Source organism: Panthera leo, chromosome B1, assembly GCF_018350215.1.
Source record: "Panthera leo isolate Ple1 chromosome B1, P.leo_Ple1_pat1.1, whole genome shotgun sequence".
In the NCBI taxonomy this organism is placed as follows: domain Eukaryota; kingdom Metazoa; phylum Chordata; class Mammalia; order Carnivora; family Felidae; genus Panthera; species Panthera leo.
Genome location: NC_056682.1, coordinates 89,787,992 through 89,806,110, shown reverse-complemented (window position 1 = coordinate 89,806,110; position 18,119 = coordinate 89,787,992).

Below are 18,119 nucleotides of genomic sequence, written 5' to 3'. Positions count from 1 at the left end.
TAATTGTTTCTTTATCAGAAAGAACACTGGAGAACCAAAGAACAGGCCACAGCCGTTTCCAGAATTTCCAAAGATCTAGGCAGCCAGCTTTTTGCAAAGTATATCACAGGGTAATAATTGATGTAAAAGAAATGTTACCCTTAAGAAACATATGTGATCATTAATATTTGAAGATTTAAAGATCACCAACTGTAAAATGAAAACATTAAAGCAAATAGGTAACATTTTAAAAATGAGAATGATGTTGGGCAAGACCCATGCCATATCCCAGAGAAATGGTAGCAGATATCAGGGCATCCCTAGAATGAGTAAGACACAGGTTGGACAAGGGCAAAAATTCTGCTGTCAGAGGTCTAAATCATAGCTCTATATTCCCCAGCAATAAATAAGTAAAATAAATAAAAATAAAAATCGACCCACAAGTGTCTTAGGGAACTGTGGTAGGCAGAATTCTACCAAGACTCCCTTCTTAATTCTAAGACTAAAATATGACGGATATCACAATCATGATCATAAGTTACCTTACATGGCAAAAGAGATTTTTCTGGTGGGAGAAATTTTTCAGATATAAGCAAGTTGGCTTAGCTGGCTAACTTTTAATTAATCCATAATGAGATTGTCTGGGTGAGCACAGTCTAATCACAGGAACCTTTTAAGAGGAATGTCCCACATTGTAATTTTCTCCATCTGGTAGCAGAAGAGAAATTCAGAGAGATTCTAAGTGTGAGAAGGATTTGACCTGAAATTGCTCACGTATAGATGGAGAGGTCTCACTTACAAAATGAGGAATGTGAGTGACCTCTAGGTTCTAAGTATAATCCCCAGCTGACAGCCAGCAAGGAAACAGTAACCACATACTATAGCCACAAGGAAATGAATTCTAACAAAAATCTAAATGCACCCTGCAGCAAATTCTTCCCCAGAACCTCCAAATAAGAGTCCAAGCTAATCAACACCTTGATTTCACATGTAGGAGACAATAGGCAGAGAATTTTAATGCCAGTGACTTCTGACCTACAGAAACGTGAACTATCAAATGAATGTTGTTTAAGGCACTAAGTTTTGAGGTGATTTTTCATACAGCAATACAAAACCAATGTAATGATTTTATTTAATTAAAAAAAAAAGAGTTTTGGCTTTACTTGAAGAATCTAAAAATCTGGAGAACTTGGACACTTTTCTGCGTGGCATATTAGGATGTTCACTTTAACAGAAACATGATCATAACAATTGTCACACTTCCACGCTGGACACTCCATTCATTTAGTTTAAACATGCAAATGTTTGCTTTTCAGTCTTTTCTTTAAGCCATAGTGACCAGGGATTCTTCTCTTTTTCTTTACAGATGGAGAAAAACATTCACTGTAGTAACCCATTGTATATCCTTTTGGTAGATGTAAGTATGTATGCTGACTAATAAATATTTAAATCTATGTGGTCCACAAAGTCCTATTTCCAGACTATCCTATTCCCAAAGGTTTTAATCGTGAGCTTTAGTAATCTTTGAAAGTCTCAAGGTTTGTCATAATTAACTGATCGACCCTCATTTCATTACAAATAAAAAAGGGTGTTCCTTTGTGAAGGGTCTGCAAAACCAGCTAAACAATACTCACACAGCGTGTTCCGTACGAAGTTTTAAAGTAAGAATTTACCCTAACGAGTTTGGAAAATAACGTTATCTATTTTATGAAAGGCTTAAACTTTATAAAAATTCAATTTGAATACTTAAAGATCAATATTCTAGATCAATATTTTATAATGTTGTATATATTTACAGGGAAGTATAAAAGATTAACTTCAAATCAATGAATCTCAGTCCACAAGTTTACAGGGAAAGGAAAAGTTCACGTGCAAGAGAACAACACTGTCTGCAAATCTTAAATTAAATGGTGTACCTTAGTAGTAATGAGATTCTGGTAAGTAGAGAAATGTTGTCAAAGTTGTTCAGGTTGCATGATACGAAGGGTGCCAGGAACATTTAAAATGTGGGGAGGGGTGCTTTAACCTACATAAAATGTTCGATGCTGAGCTATTCATCTTGGTAAGGAGAAAAATATCTATGAATTTTAAACAGGCTTGACCATACCATCTTCAGGGCAAAATGCTTGTCAATGTGTGATCTGAAAATAGTACAATCAAGCACATTGAAAATTCAGCAGTTTTTCTCATAGGAATGGATGTCTTCCTGACAAGTGAACACTGGGTTTTATTTTGGCCTGGGGATTTGTTTTGATAGAAAACTTTATTTACTCCAAATGCATCTTATAAACTATGGAAATGAATCAGAACTTCAAACAAGGTTAATTTCTATGCAAAATACACCAATGGCCTGATTGTTCTTTATGATTTCTCTCCTTGAACAAAAACATGATCATTCATCATTCAAATTAGTTTGAGATTCCTGTGTGCTTAATTCCTTAGTTAGCACAGACTTTATAGCAGCACATGATCCCGTGACAAAGCAGCAAAAACTATTGAGTTCCATGTGAATATTTATCAATAAGGAAATGTACCTTTTTTTCCTTTTTATTTTTATTATGTAATAACCATATCTTCAGTAAACAAAGTTTTGGATGTTTTATGAATTCAAAAAACCATTTAGATAGTTTTAGTGTTTAAGTATTAACTAATGACAGGTGCATGTATTAACAGAGTTTCACCTCGGTTTTTGGAATGAATTACTGTAAAATGGTATTAAAATGCTCACTGTTTGTGTATTGAAATGATAGTACCTACACAGCATAACTTTGTTGTACTATATTCAGGTGATGAAGGATATTAGCATAAGAATCATGGACTAAATATTCCATAAAGTAAAAGTGAGGTCAAATAACAACTAAATAAATTGCAAGAGCAAAAACAAAAACATGTAAAACAAAAAACGATTGTTTTAAGGAAATGTTTTCCAGGGGGAACAAGTGGGTGATGTAGGTAGCACATTTTCCATTTATATTGTAGTTCTAGATCTGACCTAATTAAAAAAGAAAACAAAACAAAACAAAAACGCTTTTAGTTACTGTGATGATATCACATCATTCCTTGGTCAAATACTCCACGAGGAAATCTCATTCAGAATCAAATCCAAAGTCCTAGTTGTTCACAGGCTCTGACTCTTGCGTCTCTGACTTAATCTGTTGCCTCTTTTCACTTGCTCCCTCTAATCCATCCATCTGGGCCTCCCTGCTATCCTTCCAGACTCAATGCTTTTTCTCAAAGGGTCCTTTGAACTGGAATATATAATATAATATAATATAATATAATATAATATAATATAATATAATATATATCCAAATATATGGTAGAATGTCAGCTCCAGGACCGCTTGTCCAGTAATCACCCATTAAATGTTTGTTGAGTTAATCACTAACTGAATGAATATATATTGGGGCACAAGTGGCTCAGTCAGTGAAGTGTCCGACTTCAGCTCAGGTCATGATCTCACGGCTCATGAGTTGGAGCCCCATGTCGGGTTCTGTGTTGACAACTCAGAGCCTGGAACCTGCTTCGGATTCTGCATCTCCTTGTCTCTCTGCCCCTCCTCCTCCCACACTTCGTCTCTCTCTCTCTGTCTCTCTCTCAAAAATAAATAAAAAAATGAATAAATATGTATCACTCTCTTTGAAATAAGTTTGCAATTTTAAGAAGTGTAGAAATGTTCTTATTAAAAAACAAATATAAAGCAAAATGTAATGTATGAACGTGGTGCTTTTAAAAATTAAGGATATAAACCAGACTCTACAACAAGATGTGCTAAACTCAAATATACATGTAAACTTTCCTTTATGCCCAGATTGTCAGGAAGGGCAAATAGGTACCTTATCAAAAGTCAAAACATATTCTCCCTCATAGTTGTTCAAGAAAATACTTTGTGTGGGAGGGAAGGAGCAAGCAGTAACTTACAGTTCTTGATAGGTGGCCTTTCAATCTCTACAGTGTTTTATAGAGCCCTGGAGAAATTACTTCCGAAGTCTCCTTGCCTATTCCCTTTCTGATCCGCTTCATTCAGTGTCTCAGCTTAATTACTCTAAAGATACTAGTTTTCCAGCATATATTGTTTTCAAGCTTGACCTCTTATGTCCAGGTATTAAAATGTCTGTTTTGGATTCTCATATTATTCACTCTGTGTAAATCAAAGACAAGCAACCTTTTTCCTAATAATGTTAGTTGCTTTCCAGCTAAATTATTCCTGCTCTGCCCTAAGTTTTCACTGGGTTGAATTAACTCTTATCTCTTTGAAGTATCATTGGCAATGATAAGAATGCTTTCTTTTTTTATACCTGTTCATGAGATACTTTCAAGGAAATGAAGCCTCAAAATCTCTCTCTTGTCACAATGTATGTGAGAATGGGGTATCAAACTGAAACTTTACCTGTAGACCCACTACCTCTGTGGATTCTTTCTGATTTCTGATAGAATGTACCTATCATAATGACTGAAGTGTTTAGTTATCATCAAATGTGTTACTAGATTTGGACCCTTGGCTTCCAAAAGACAAAATAATATATATTTTATTAGCAAATATTTCTGGGGTGCCTGGGTGGCTCAGTCAGTTAAGCAGCCAGCCTTTCATTTCAGCTCAGGTCATGATCTCACATTTCATGAGTTTGAGCCCTGTGTCGGCCAGCTTGGGATGCTGTCTCTCTCCATCTCTCTCTGCCTCTCCTCCTGCACTCTGTCTCAAAATAAATAAATCAACAAAAAAAGGGAGAAAAAGAAAACAAATATTTCTAACCAGTTGTCTCAATCAGCATTGTTCTGTATCCTGATGTTTCAAATAGAAGCAGCCCACATTTGGTCATTCTTCTGCATGCATTCCTGTCACTGACTTCATGGTCTGGAGTTCTCTCTTATTCAGCAAGAGAGCGAATGCAGGATTAAAATGCAAAAGAGGCTAATGTCCAGGAGGAGACAAGAGCCCAGAGTAAGGGTCCTTTGCTCTGTTTTTATTAAGATTAGAAGACTTAAAAGCATAGTGGGTATGCACAAAGAGACATTGAAACTTTGAACATTACCACATGGGTATGAGGGAAAGGGGGTTTTGAAGATATGCAGTGTTAGGGGTTTGGGTCAATATAAAACAAAATCTTGGCTGGGCAGAAGGTTGTTTACAGCAAACATGAGGCCCCACCTCTGTTTACCTAAACTGGCCTAGGGGACTAGAAAGAGCAGGCAACTTCAGGAGCAGAGGCAGAGACTGGAGTGATGCATGACCTCAGGGTCAACGAGGCACCTTTCTTTTGCTAGTTAGCTCCATTCTGGGCAACTTCATCCTGCAGCAATCTAAAGTCCTGTTTTCCTGTTTTTGTCCTTCCTTCCTGTGAAAGCAGCTTTCTACTATTGTACTAAACTGGAGGACTTTTCTGCCCTGAATACCTAATCGTATTTACCTCATCTTGGATGTTTTCATCCTGAGATTTCCTATTCCTATATATTTGTCCTATACTGGGACCCTTTGCTCTGTTTACCTAATCTTATTTACCTAATCTTGTTTACCTAATCTTGTTTACCCAAACTTGGGTGTGTTCATTCTGTGGCTTTCTAATTCTTTATGCCTTAGTAACCCATCAGTGCAAGCTCAGGAAATTCCTAAGCTTATTCCTCACATAGTCCCAATGCCAAGTGTGCATTTGTTTCTTGTGGCTGCTCTAACAAATGACCACCAACTGGCTGGTCTAAAAACAATAGAAGCATATTCTGTCACAGTTCTGGAGTCCAGAAGTTAGATATCAGTATCAATGGGCCAAAATCAAGGTGTTGGCAGGACCACACTCAATCTGCAGGCTCTAGAAGAGAATCTGTTCTAGTTTCTTCCAACTGCTGGCATTCCTTGGCTCCTGGCTGCATCCCTCCAGCGATGCAGTGCCTCCATATTAACATCATCTTCTCTTCTTTGGTTTGCGTGTATGTCTCTAACTATATTCTAGAACACTACACTCTTCTACATTATACTTAATGGATTGGGCATAATGTCTTCTTTTTATACAGCAAGATTTTTCTCCAACTACAGAGTAAGCATATACTCGTATAACCTTTGTTTCCGAACTTGCCCTTCTTCTGTTGGTATCTCTAAAACAATCTCTGCAATTGAAAACATTTATTATCTCTACAAGATAGCTGGTTTAGAGTTTCTGTAATCTAAGATTGCTTGGGTGCAGCCTCAAAAATTGACACTAGGCTGTTTTCCCTATTCTTCACTTTGAAGGACATGACCCATTATCTGCAACCCCTTCTTTGACTAAATATGGTGTCACGAGAGCTCTGCCTGTGCATATAACATTAGTATCTTTCTTGCTTACCTGAGTCTATATTTTATGTACAAAGTCTGGTGCAATGACACACTAACTCCATGCTGTTTTAGACTCCACCTCATGGTTTATGGAATTGTTACCTTCCATCTATCAAAGTGTTTGCTTTACATTTTAAAGACTTATGTATTTAAATGAAGCTTACTTCATTTCCAAACCTGTGACCCTGGGATTTTTTGGTAAATAATGGAATGAGATAGAGTTGGATTAGCAAATGCCATGACTCTATTTCTATAGTAATCTTGCTGATGTATTACTTTATGAGGGTCTGGTAAACATAAAGGACTTTAAATAAATTGACAATATTCTATTTCCTCAGCTTGATGATGAGTAAATGAGTACTTACTTACATTCTCTGCCTCTACATATGCACTGTATGTCTTGTTTTACATGTATAATACCTTTTACAATTGAATCAAATAAAGTGAACGCACACTTTAAAAAGGTGCATTAACTAGGCTTATAGCCATGGGAAAAAGCACAACAATAGTGGTAAGCCCAACACCATCACATTTATTAGACATTCCTGAGGATACAGTACTCTGTAGGGATTCTCAACACTGTCAACTCTGACAGCTTAGACACTTTTTAACAGTAGTTCCTGTCAGATTTTTCTCCATGGCTTTTTCATCTTTTCCTATGCTGATTCTTTGTTTAAACTGTTTCTTTTATGCCTCTTCTCTTACTTCTTTAAAAAAAAAAAAAAAAGAAAAGAAAAAGAAAAAGAAAAACTCCTGAAAATGAAGCTGGAGGAAAAGAATAAACAGCCATTATTAGAGATGTGTGAAAAACTTCTGCATACATCTGAGATAGGGGAGAGGAAATAGGGGAGATAGGGGAGAGGAAAAGCTTTCATGGGCGTTTTTTCCCCCATATAATAATGTCTCAATTATACGAATTTCTAATTATTTTAGTGTTCACATAATTGTGGGTAGGAAAACAATTGCCAATCCCTAAACATTCATGTTGGCTATGTTCATTTCTTATGTGTTAATCTTTCTAAACAAAGATATAGGAGTGTATAGGAAATTTTATAAAAATTTTGAAATATTGTATTGAGTTTAAAAACTATCAAAGAATTTAAAAAGATATCTCTCTTTTTCATGGTATATAGTATTATTTATTCAGAATTTTATTTTTGCTAATAGTTCGAGGTTAATAATTGCACACGGTATAAATACTGTTCAAGAAATAATGCTGCTATTTGCAAAGAGAGTTGATTTCTTTCTAGAAGGATGGAACAATAGCACAAAGCGAGCTAGAGAAAATTTTATCAAAAAGGTTTCCTTCTAAGGGAGATAAGGAATACAGTATGACATAGCAAGGTAAATGATTTGAAAAAATAATATGAAAATAAACACAACAAGTCTTGACTCTTGCTTTTCTTTTGACTTTTTTCTCTTTTACTCTGTAGGTTTTTTTTTTTTTTTTTTTTTTTTTTTTTTTTAATTTATTTTTGGGACAGAGAGAGACAGAGCATGAACGGGGGAGGGGCAGAGAGAGGGAGACACAGAATCGGAAACAGGCTCCAGGCTCCGAGCCATCAGCCCAGAGCCTGACGCGGGGCTCGAACTCACGGACCGCGAGATCGTGACCTGGCTGAAGTCGGACGCTTAACCGACTGCGCCACCCAGGCGCCCCACTCTGTAGGTTTTTATTTGCCATTTTAATTACCCTAAAATAATTGTTATATGAGTGAAATATCTTTGTTTGCAGTTGTATCACATTGAGATTTATCATGAATATGAAAAAAAATCTAATTAAAGGTTATATTTGGGTGATTAATAACACAATTTAATAATTATGGGATCTGGACCAGACTTACAGTTATATCTTATGTCTTAGTTCTTTACTTATTAGGGGGTGGGAAAATGGAATATAGAAAATCCGTCTCTACCTCAGTTTCTTCATCTGTGAAACAATAACAATAACAATAATATTTTCTAACTGAAGTAGTCATTGTCAGGAAGGGGTCACTGAAATAATATATTTTATTTATTAATTTTACAGAGATTCCTCGTGACTAACATAATTTTATGGCTAAGAATTAGAATTTACATAGAATTAAATGGAAATTCCCTGAAGTGCTCATTATTAATTTTTATCAGTGCAAAATTATTGAATCAGTAATTTTTACTAGTGTAACACATGCATTCTCAAGGTCGACATCACCCACAAGGAGGCAAAAATTGGTTCTGGAGGTGTAAAAAATCCACTCTCTTTATGTAGAAAGCACAAATATACACATAACACATAAACAGATATACAGTACATCCATCGTATTAAAATTTGATGATACTATGTTAATAAAAAGATCCTAAATAGCACCTAGGGGGTAGAGTGATAATGAAAAAATAATAATAATAATTGAGGCCAATGGTGTAACACAAAGCAAAGAAATAGGAAATTTCTAGAAATGGACCTATAAAAGACAAAACTTCTGTTTTTATTATTTTTTCAGTACAAACAATACACTAGCGAATAACACGCAAGTGTGGTAGGTAGACGATTCTCCGTGGGTCTCTACACTTTTGTACACCTTGTGAGCAGAAGTGGACTTTTTTTTTACTTTTCAGTAATGTATATATAGTGAGCAGCCTCGGAATACAGTGTCACCATTCGAAGCAGCAGGCATACTGGCTCAGAGTCCCTCTCCCATACTGCAGTCCACTGCATGTGCAGGTGCCACCTGGTCATTTTGGTTTCATTCTGTGCATATTGGGACTCAAGAAACTGGTGCCATTTAAGAAATTGCTGATTCTATAGCTACTGCTATTGCTGTGAGCAATAAAACCCTTTTTCTTTGACCTTAGTGTCTCATGTCTTCTGCCAGCCTCCATGAATCTGGGGCTGAGACACTCGCCAGCTTACATGTAGAGTAAAATCTCAGACATTTTAGTTTTTAACAAGTATAAGTCTCTAATTCTAGAAATTTGTTTTGAGTTGCCTATAGCATGAAAAATTAAGTAGATTTTTTTCTTACAAGTAAACCACTTACTGTGTCAAAATAGATCTCAGCCTGATGTTAATTTCTACTGTTTTAGGTATTAGGGGAATTCATAGTCTGACCATTGCCTATTGATATCACAGAACAATATATTCAATATTTTAATATCCTTATTTAAAAGAAGTAGTCTATAGATTCTGTATGAGTTATCTGTGCTTTTAACATTGCTTAAGACTATCAAAATCATTATTTCATTGTTTATTGTTTTAAAATACATTATCCACATGTCATGCTTTTAAATATTTCAAAGGAATATATAGATTATTTTCCCAAATTATTATCTATTTTAATCACACAAATGATTATTCAAGTAAGCTGCAATAATAATTTGAGATGTCTAATAATAATTGTTCTTATATATGATCCAAATACCAAGAATGGAAATAGTTTTCCATTTCCTCCACCCTAGGGAGAATTATGCTTCAAGCTTATGGTCCCGTCAGCTTTCTCTAGCTGCCTAATTGATAATCACCAAACTTAGATTTCTCATGTCAAGGAAAATTTTGGTTTATTGCTATAGGTTTTTTCTGCTGCAATGATCCCGCTTGTCTACACTTATGTCAAATTCGGTAATAGTTATTCCCATGACAGGGTTCATAGGGGCTTTTCTATTAAGTTGAATTCAGAAGTCAAGTTTCCCCTAAGGATTACTGAATGCCAAGCTGACAAAATACCAGGGAGAATTTCACTGTTTTTTTTTTTTTTCCATAGTCTTCTTTCACTTTTGTCCCCTCTTTTTTTTTTTAACTCAGCAGAAAAAATGTGATTTGAAACTGATATACAGCGTGTAGCTCCGTAAGTTTATTTTAAACTAATGGTACTATTAGAGTAAGCAGGTGAAATCTAAATAGAAAATGTATACTGGAGATAATAATGGGCAAATATCACATTTCCTTTAGTTTTGTTGTTGTTGTTGTTGTTCTTCTTCTTCTTCTTCTGATATAAAACATCACATTAAATTCCTTATTTTCAAGTAAACATGAAGTTACCAACTGAAAGTTAAGCTTTGCACTTATTGGAATCTATCTATAGAATGGTCTCAGGGCATGGTGTTCAATGAGAGAGAGAGAGGCTTGTATTAAACTCATCTCATATATGGATTCTTCATTTTCTTGAAAGGATATCATCCATCTTTCAGTTATGGTCAAGACTAAATTTTTCCACTTCAATTTCTTTTTTTTTTCTTTCAAGCACACATAAATTTATTGTTTTCAAGTTTTTATTTAAATTCCAGTTAGTTAACTTACAGTGTAATATTAGTTTGAGGTGTATAATATAGTGATTCAATACTTCCATACATCACCCTGTGCTCATCGTGACAAGTGCACTCCTTAATTTCTATTACTTATTTAACCCATATCCCTGCTCACCTACCCTCTGGGAACCATTAGCTTGTTCTCTATAGCTAAGGATTTGTTTCTTGGTTTGCTTTGCTCTCTTTTTTTCTCCTTATGATCATTTGTTTTGTTGCTTAAATTCCACATCTGAGTGAAATCATATGATACTTGTCTTTCTCTGACTGACTTATTCCCCATAGCATAATATTCTCTAGATCCAACCACGTCTTTGCAAATGGCAAGATCTCATTCATTTAATGGGAGGGTAATATTCCATTGTATATACAAATGCCACATTTTATTTATCTATTTATCAGTTCATGGACACTTGGGCTGTTTCCATAATTTGGCTGTTGTAGATAATGTTACTATAAACATTAGGGTATATGTATCCCTTTTAATTAGTGTTTTTGTCTTCCTGGGGCAAATACCTAGTAGTGCCATTGCTGGATTGTGGAATAGTTCTATTTTTAACTTTTTGAGGAACATCCATACTATTTTCCAGAGTGGCTGTACCAGTTTTCATTCCCACTGACAATGTAAGACATCCTTGTAAGCTCCTGTTGTTTGTTATACGGTTGGTTTTAGCCATTTTGACAGGTGGTTTTGATTTCCTTGGTGATGAGTGATGTTGAGCATCTTTTCATATGTCTATTAGCCATCTGTATGTCTTCTTTGAAAAAAATATCTATTCATGTCTTCTGCCCATTTCTTATCTGGATTATTCCTTTTTTGGGTGGTGAGTTTTATAAAGTTATTTCATATTTTGAATACTAACCCTTTATCAGACATATCATTTGAAAATATCTTCTCCCATTCCATAGGTTGCCTTTTAGGTTTGTTTATTGTTTCCTTTGCTGTGCAAAAGCGTTTTCATTTTGATGACGTCCCAATAGTGGATTTTTGCTTTTCTTTCTCTTGCCTCAGGGGACATATCTAGAAAGAAGTTGCTATGGCCAATGTCAAAGAGGTTACTTACTGCTTATCTTCTCCTCTAGGATTTTGATGGTTTCCTGTCTCACATTTAGGTTTATCATCCACTTTGAATTTATAGTGTATGATGTAAGAAAGTGATCCATTTCATTCTTAGCATGTTCCTGTCCAGTTTTCCCAGCACCATTTGTTGAAGAGACTGTCTTTTTCTCATTGGACATTCTTTCCTGCTTTGTTGAAGATTACTTGACCATATAGTTGTGCATTCATTTCTGAGTTTTCTATTCTGTTCTATTGATCTATGTGTCTATTTGTGTGCTCGCACCACACAATTTTGATCACTACAACTTTGTAATATAAGCTGAAATCTGGAAATGTGATGACTCCAGCTTTGCTTTTCCTTTTCAAGGTTGCTTTTTGGCTATTTGGAATCTTTTGTGGATCCATACAAATTTTAGGATTGTTTGTTCTAGCTCTGTGAAAAATACTGGTGGTATTTTTTATAGAGATTGCACTAAATGCATAGGATGCTTTGGTAGGATAGACATTTTAACAATATTTTTCCTCCAATCATATTTTTGGAATGTCTTTCTATTTCTTTGTGTCCTCTTTAATTTCTTTCATCACTGTTTTATAGTTTTCAGAGTACAGGTCTTTTACCTCTTTCGTTAGGTTTATTGTTTTGGTTGCAATTGTAAACGGGATTGATTCCTTGATCAATATTATTCTGCTGCTTTTGTATCCTACAACTTTCCTGAAATTGTGTATCAGTTTTAGCATTTTTTTGGTGGAGTTTTTAGAATTTTCTATATATAGTATCACATCTTTGGCAAAGAGTGAAAGTTTGACTTTCTTCTTGCCAACTTGGATGCCTTTTATTTCTTTTTGTCTTATTGCTGAGGCTAGGACTTCCAGTATTATATTAAATAACAGTGGTGAGAGTGGGCCTCCCTATCTTGTTTCTGAGAGTAAAGGAAAAACTCTGTTTTTCCCCGTTGAGAATGATATTAGCTGTGAGTTTTTCATAAATGGCCTTTGTTATGTTGAGGTAAGTTCCCTCAAAACCTACTTTGTTGAGAGTTTTTATCATGAACAGATGGTGTACTTTATCAAAGGCTTTTTCTACATTTATTGAAATGATCAGATGGTTCTTATCCTTTCTTTTATTAATATGGTGTATCATGTTGATTGATTTGTGAATATTGAATCATTTTTGCAATACAGGAAAAAAATCACATTTGATTGTGGTGAATTATTCCTTCAATGCATTGTTGGATTTGCCTGGCTAGTATTTTATTGAGAATTTTTCCTTTCCTCTTCATCAGGGACACTTCAATTTCTTACTATAATCTCGCCTTGTATTTCCATTTGCCTTCTTTTCCACACCTCCAAAACCAAATGGTGTTTTATGTTCCTTCAAAGACCTTTCTGTTATTCTTTTCCCCCCACTCACAATTTCTGCTTGGGGTGCATGGGGTGGGGTAGGTGGAATATTTTATACCATAACTCTTACTTATTAGAACTGATAGCTGCACATAAAGTGTGAAAAAAATGCTTTAAACAAAAGCTATTACTATGCTTATTTGTAGGAATTTCTTAAGAAAATGAACACAGGAAATATTGCTTATAGAGAGTAGTGTTTAGCCCATCCCATCTTACTTCCTCTTAAAAGAAGAAAATAAATAGTGAAAGGAAGTAGGATTCAGAGAAGGAAGTGAGACATTTATTCTGTAAGGAAAAGGGGCAGGCAGCACCAAGATAGGCTGATTTGATATAAATATTATTTTCTGTTAAACACAACCAAAACCCAGCAGATTCAGGAAAAGTCCTTTACCATGCCCTCAAATATCTTCCTGTACCAGGAAGAGAGCTGTTATCAGAGACTCCTCTTTACATAAGAAATTTATCTGCATAGCAAGGCAAACTTTGTTTTCCAAACATCTCCTCTCACCTTTCTGCTAATGCTCTTCTTCCCCTTCATGTTCTTGGATTGTATCCCTCTCCTTCATCCATCTAAGCATCATATCACCTCTCTCTTCTTGTAACTTCTTGTCTGTGTGGATTCCTTGTATTTACAAAATTAAATATGATTTTCTCCTGTAAATCTGTCTTATGTCAACTTGATTCTTAGTCCAGCTAGAAGGTCCTTGAAGAGCAGAGGAAATTCTTCCTCCTTAACAATTCTCTATGATTAAGTAGTAGGAGGGGCCAAGAGATGTTTTTGTGTCTTTCCACAGTGGAAGCCTGGGCTCATGGAGAAAAATAATATAGAGCATTGCAGTTCGTACTGCATACTACAGTGACTGATTGAGGAATTTTGCAGATATTAGAGTGGGTGATAGAATGAGGGATTTTCACTGAAAATTGATCAAAAATGTTATAGAGAATAAGAAAAGCAGACAGATTTTTAGATTCGAGATTAGTGATTTTTAAGCTACTTGTTGACTTATATTAACAACAAGAAAAGGATTTCACACCACAACCCAGAATACAGACACACACTTATAAAAACAGCAAAGGAAAAAGTACTTAAACTAACTCTGTGTTGCAACTTTATATTCCCTTTTCTATTCAATTCAAATCTATATAGTGACCAACTAAATTGATTTCACATCCTGTGGATGGTGTAGGAGCCACGGGTAGGCTACCCCAAGATGGACCACTTTGGTATAAAGATTTTTTTAAGTTGAAAGCAATCAAATCCTACCAGTTTGAGAAAAATATCTTTACCTCCCCTCAACTGCCTAAATTTACATCGGAAAACAGAGAATGTGCCGGGAATAGCTATTAACAGAGATTTCTTTTTGATAAAAAATTTATCTGCCCAATGGTGAAAGCTTTGTTTTCTAAACATCTCTCACCTTGCTGCTAATAGCCTTCCTCATCTTTTTATCCTCAGACCCCTTCCCCTTATATGTCATATAAGCCTCCTGTTGCCTGACTGTCTTTGGAATTCCATGGTTGGATGGATTTTCCATAAATACAAAACTAAATTTGATTTTCTTCTGTTAATTTCTCTCATGTAAATTTAATTCTTAGTCCAGCTAGAAGAACCTTCTATGGGGAAATTTCTTCCTCCTCACCAACAGCAACTCATAATTTGAACAATGATGCTTTAATGGAGACTGGATCTTGATGCTTTTGCTAATGAAGGTGTACCCAGTGATTATAAAGCAGACCTACGGGACAGAAACTGATTGAGGTAGGTTTGCTACTTTATGTGTTTCTAGCAGAGAAAATAAGACATATTAATTTTTGTGGCAAGGCTAGAATCATTTTTGTATCAGGTTCTGGTGAGGGGAACTGTGGAAAAAATGAAATAAACCCCAATGAGAGCAGTGGGATAAGCCAGAACTGAGTTAATGCTGCGTGTAGTGAGGTCTAGACAGATTGCCACCTCTCCTCAAGAAAACAAAATTTCAGTGTTTTTCTTTAACATAGTTCTCTATTACTCATGCTGTCTTATATGTGTCAAGTAAAACAGTTTTAATAGGTAGATGTTTTACATAGTTTTGTCACCAGCTATACCCCAAGACCTGACCTTTACTGGTCACCCTCTTATACCCACCAACCTTTGTCCCACATTTTTCCTTAAGCCCTTCTTTCCAGCCTATCTCTTAACTCAGGAAAAAGACCCTATGGGCATGGCATCCCATCATGGAAACCAAAGTACCTCTAAAGTACTAATAACTGCCTTGACAAAGAGTTCCAGCTGGCACAGACAACCTGAAATGGCCTCCAGTCTCAGCTTAACCTCCCACTAACTTCTGCCTAGATGGACAATGGAGTGACCCACAGAGTGAGTGACCTATAGTTACCTTTAGTTCATTATAACACATGAAAATCTTCACCCAAGGAGAAGCACAGCCTCATTTACAAACATACGATGTATGTACAGCCATGTTTCCTTGAGATGCATGTGTGACCTTATGTCTGCCTCTGCATACAATGACAAGGCTCCCTTATGCATCTAAATACTGGAATCACCCTTGCTCAGGGAGTCACAGCTTTGGAAGTTATTCCCCGTGATCTTTGCTGCAAATAAAGTTTACTTTGAGTGTATGACTCCATGTGGTGTAGTTTCTACCCGTGACTCACCAAGCAGTGAACTCATGCTAGTTCAGTTACAGCTTCACCTGACAGGTGAAAGTTTTAATTCCTATCACTGGATGTTACTATATCTAGTGAAGTAAAGGGACAAAGAATTCCTGGAACAAAACTAATCCCTGAGTGAGTGAGTAGTAGACTCAGACAGGCAGATAGTCCGCTGTGAGAATCAAATGCTGGCACCAGAACATAATCTGCTTCATGTTTTCCAAAGCTCCAGTCTAATCCCTGGCCTCAGTTCTGTCTTCAGAGAGAACCAGGTGCCAGCTGAGCTACCTCTCACAAAATCAGAATAGCTTCCTTCCCTGGAGTCCTGGAACTTACTGAACTGGCTTTGGATTCTGCATTATTGGCCGCATATCCCTTTTAGGTATGGCTATGAAATTCAACTATTTCTTCAAAAGCAAAAGTTGGATAAGTCAACATGAAAGGACTGCAGCAGTGGCCTGAGCTGCAGCTACTGAAATTCTCTGCTCTCTGCAAAAATGTAGTTTGTAAACTCAGGGGACAACAAGGGATCTTAGCGATAACTTTCTGTGATCAGGTCACCTATTCTGTATTTGTCTCTGAAGATGTTTTATCTGACAGATTTGTGGCTAAGGCCTCCATATGTCTTGCTTTATATCTGTTTTTAGTTGGAGAGTTGTTAATTAACCTGTGAAAGAACTATATGTCATACAATCTTCAGTTTAAGAAATTGTAATCATCAGGGTGCTTGAGTGGCTCAGTCTGTGAAGCGTCCGACTTCGGTTCAGGTCATGATCTCATGGTTCGTGAGTTCGAGCCCCACGTTGGGCTCTGTGCTGACAGCTCAGAGCCTGGAACCTGCTTGGATTCTCTCTCTCTGACCCTCCCCCACTTAACCTCTGTCTCTCTGTTTCTCTCTCTCTCAAAAACAAAATTAAGAAGAAAAAGAAATTTTAATCATCAATACTTTTTGAATATATACAGTACTTAAAAATCTTGGCTTTGCTCCAAAATCCTAAGGATTTCTTCTTGAGATTTTTCTGTTATAAGTAGACAAAAACTCCTGATGCATAGCATCCCTCATTCTGTGAAACAATTTTGAAACTGCTGGATCACATGATCATGTAGTAAAGTAGATTTTGTGAAAGCATGGAATGCCTCCAGAAAGAGGATTTGGTAGTCATGCAGGTAGGTTGCGTCTAGGACCCAGAGGGGGTCCCTCAGGAGCAGCCAAGAGGGTCCTTGGCTACAAGCAGCATATGAATCATATACAAGCCAGCAGGAAGTGAAAGCAGAGTTTCTTGAGGGTATAGAGAGAATGCAGGTCTAAATGCAGCATCTGGGAGACTCAGAAAGAAAAGGAGAGTCTCAACTTTTCTCGGGGTCTGGGGTTTTTATTGAAGGTTGTCGTCTGATGTATGTATTCTCTCAGGCATCCATAAGCCATAGAACATTCCAGTTGTCCCTTATAAGTCACTTATGCCTTGGAACTTGCCATCAGGATGTCTAGCGTCAGTGGTCTGGAATACACATATGATGGCTTCGTCTGATCATCCTTGGCTAGTCCTTCCTTAAATGTTATCTATTGTGCTGAAAGCCTCTAAAGAAACCATTAACTCCTTGACGTTTACAGGGAAGACACATTACAATGCATGTGGAAGGTAAGGCTGCAGGTCCCAGCAAGACTCTAAGTAGAAAAAGGAGCAAACAGCCAATTTTATTTTATTTTATTTTATTTTATTTTATTTTATTTTATTTTATTTTATTTTATTTTTTTTATTCATTCATTCATTCATTTATTCATTTATTTTTGCACAAAGCAGATTTTTATGGCTTCGGTTTCCCTATCTCAGTAGCAAGAAGTACCGACTTGGCAATACACCTCTGAGAAATGTGGCCCAGGTGGATATTAAGAAAACAGACAAAATGAACATTTTGGTATTCAAACAAAACAAAACAAGACTTGGGTGTCTGTAGGGCTCTTCAATGATACTGTAGGAAATATTGTTTATTTTTTACTGATGTCTAATAATGCCTATATTTTTAAAATTTTCTTATTCATACATGTATTCTCAAAACTCTTACTTTTTACATTATATTAAAACATATTTTTTAATGATTTTTTTTATTTTTTTGAACTTTATTTATTTATTTTTTTAAAAAAGACAGACACAGGAAGAGTGGTGGAAAGGCAGAGAGAGAGGGAGACACAGAATCCAAAGCAGGCTCTAGGCTCTGAGCTGTCAAGCACAAAGCCCAATGCAGGGCTCAAACCCACAAACCCTGAGACCATGACTTAAGCTGAAGTCGAGCACTTAACCAACTGAGCCACCCAGGCACCCCACTTGTCACCTATTTTAACATAGCATCTTAAATTTCTTATAGCTAAGTTTAAATAATCATGTTTTATTTTATTTATTGAAATTGCTATCTCAATTATAAAATATATTCTTTAATATATTA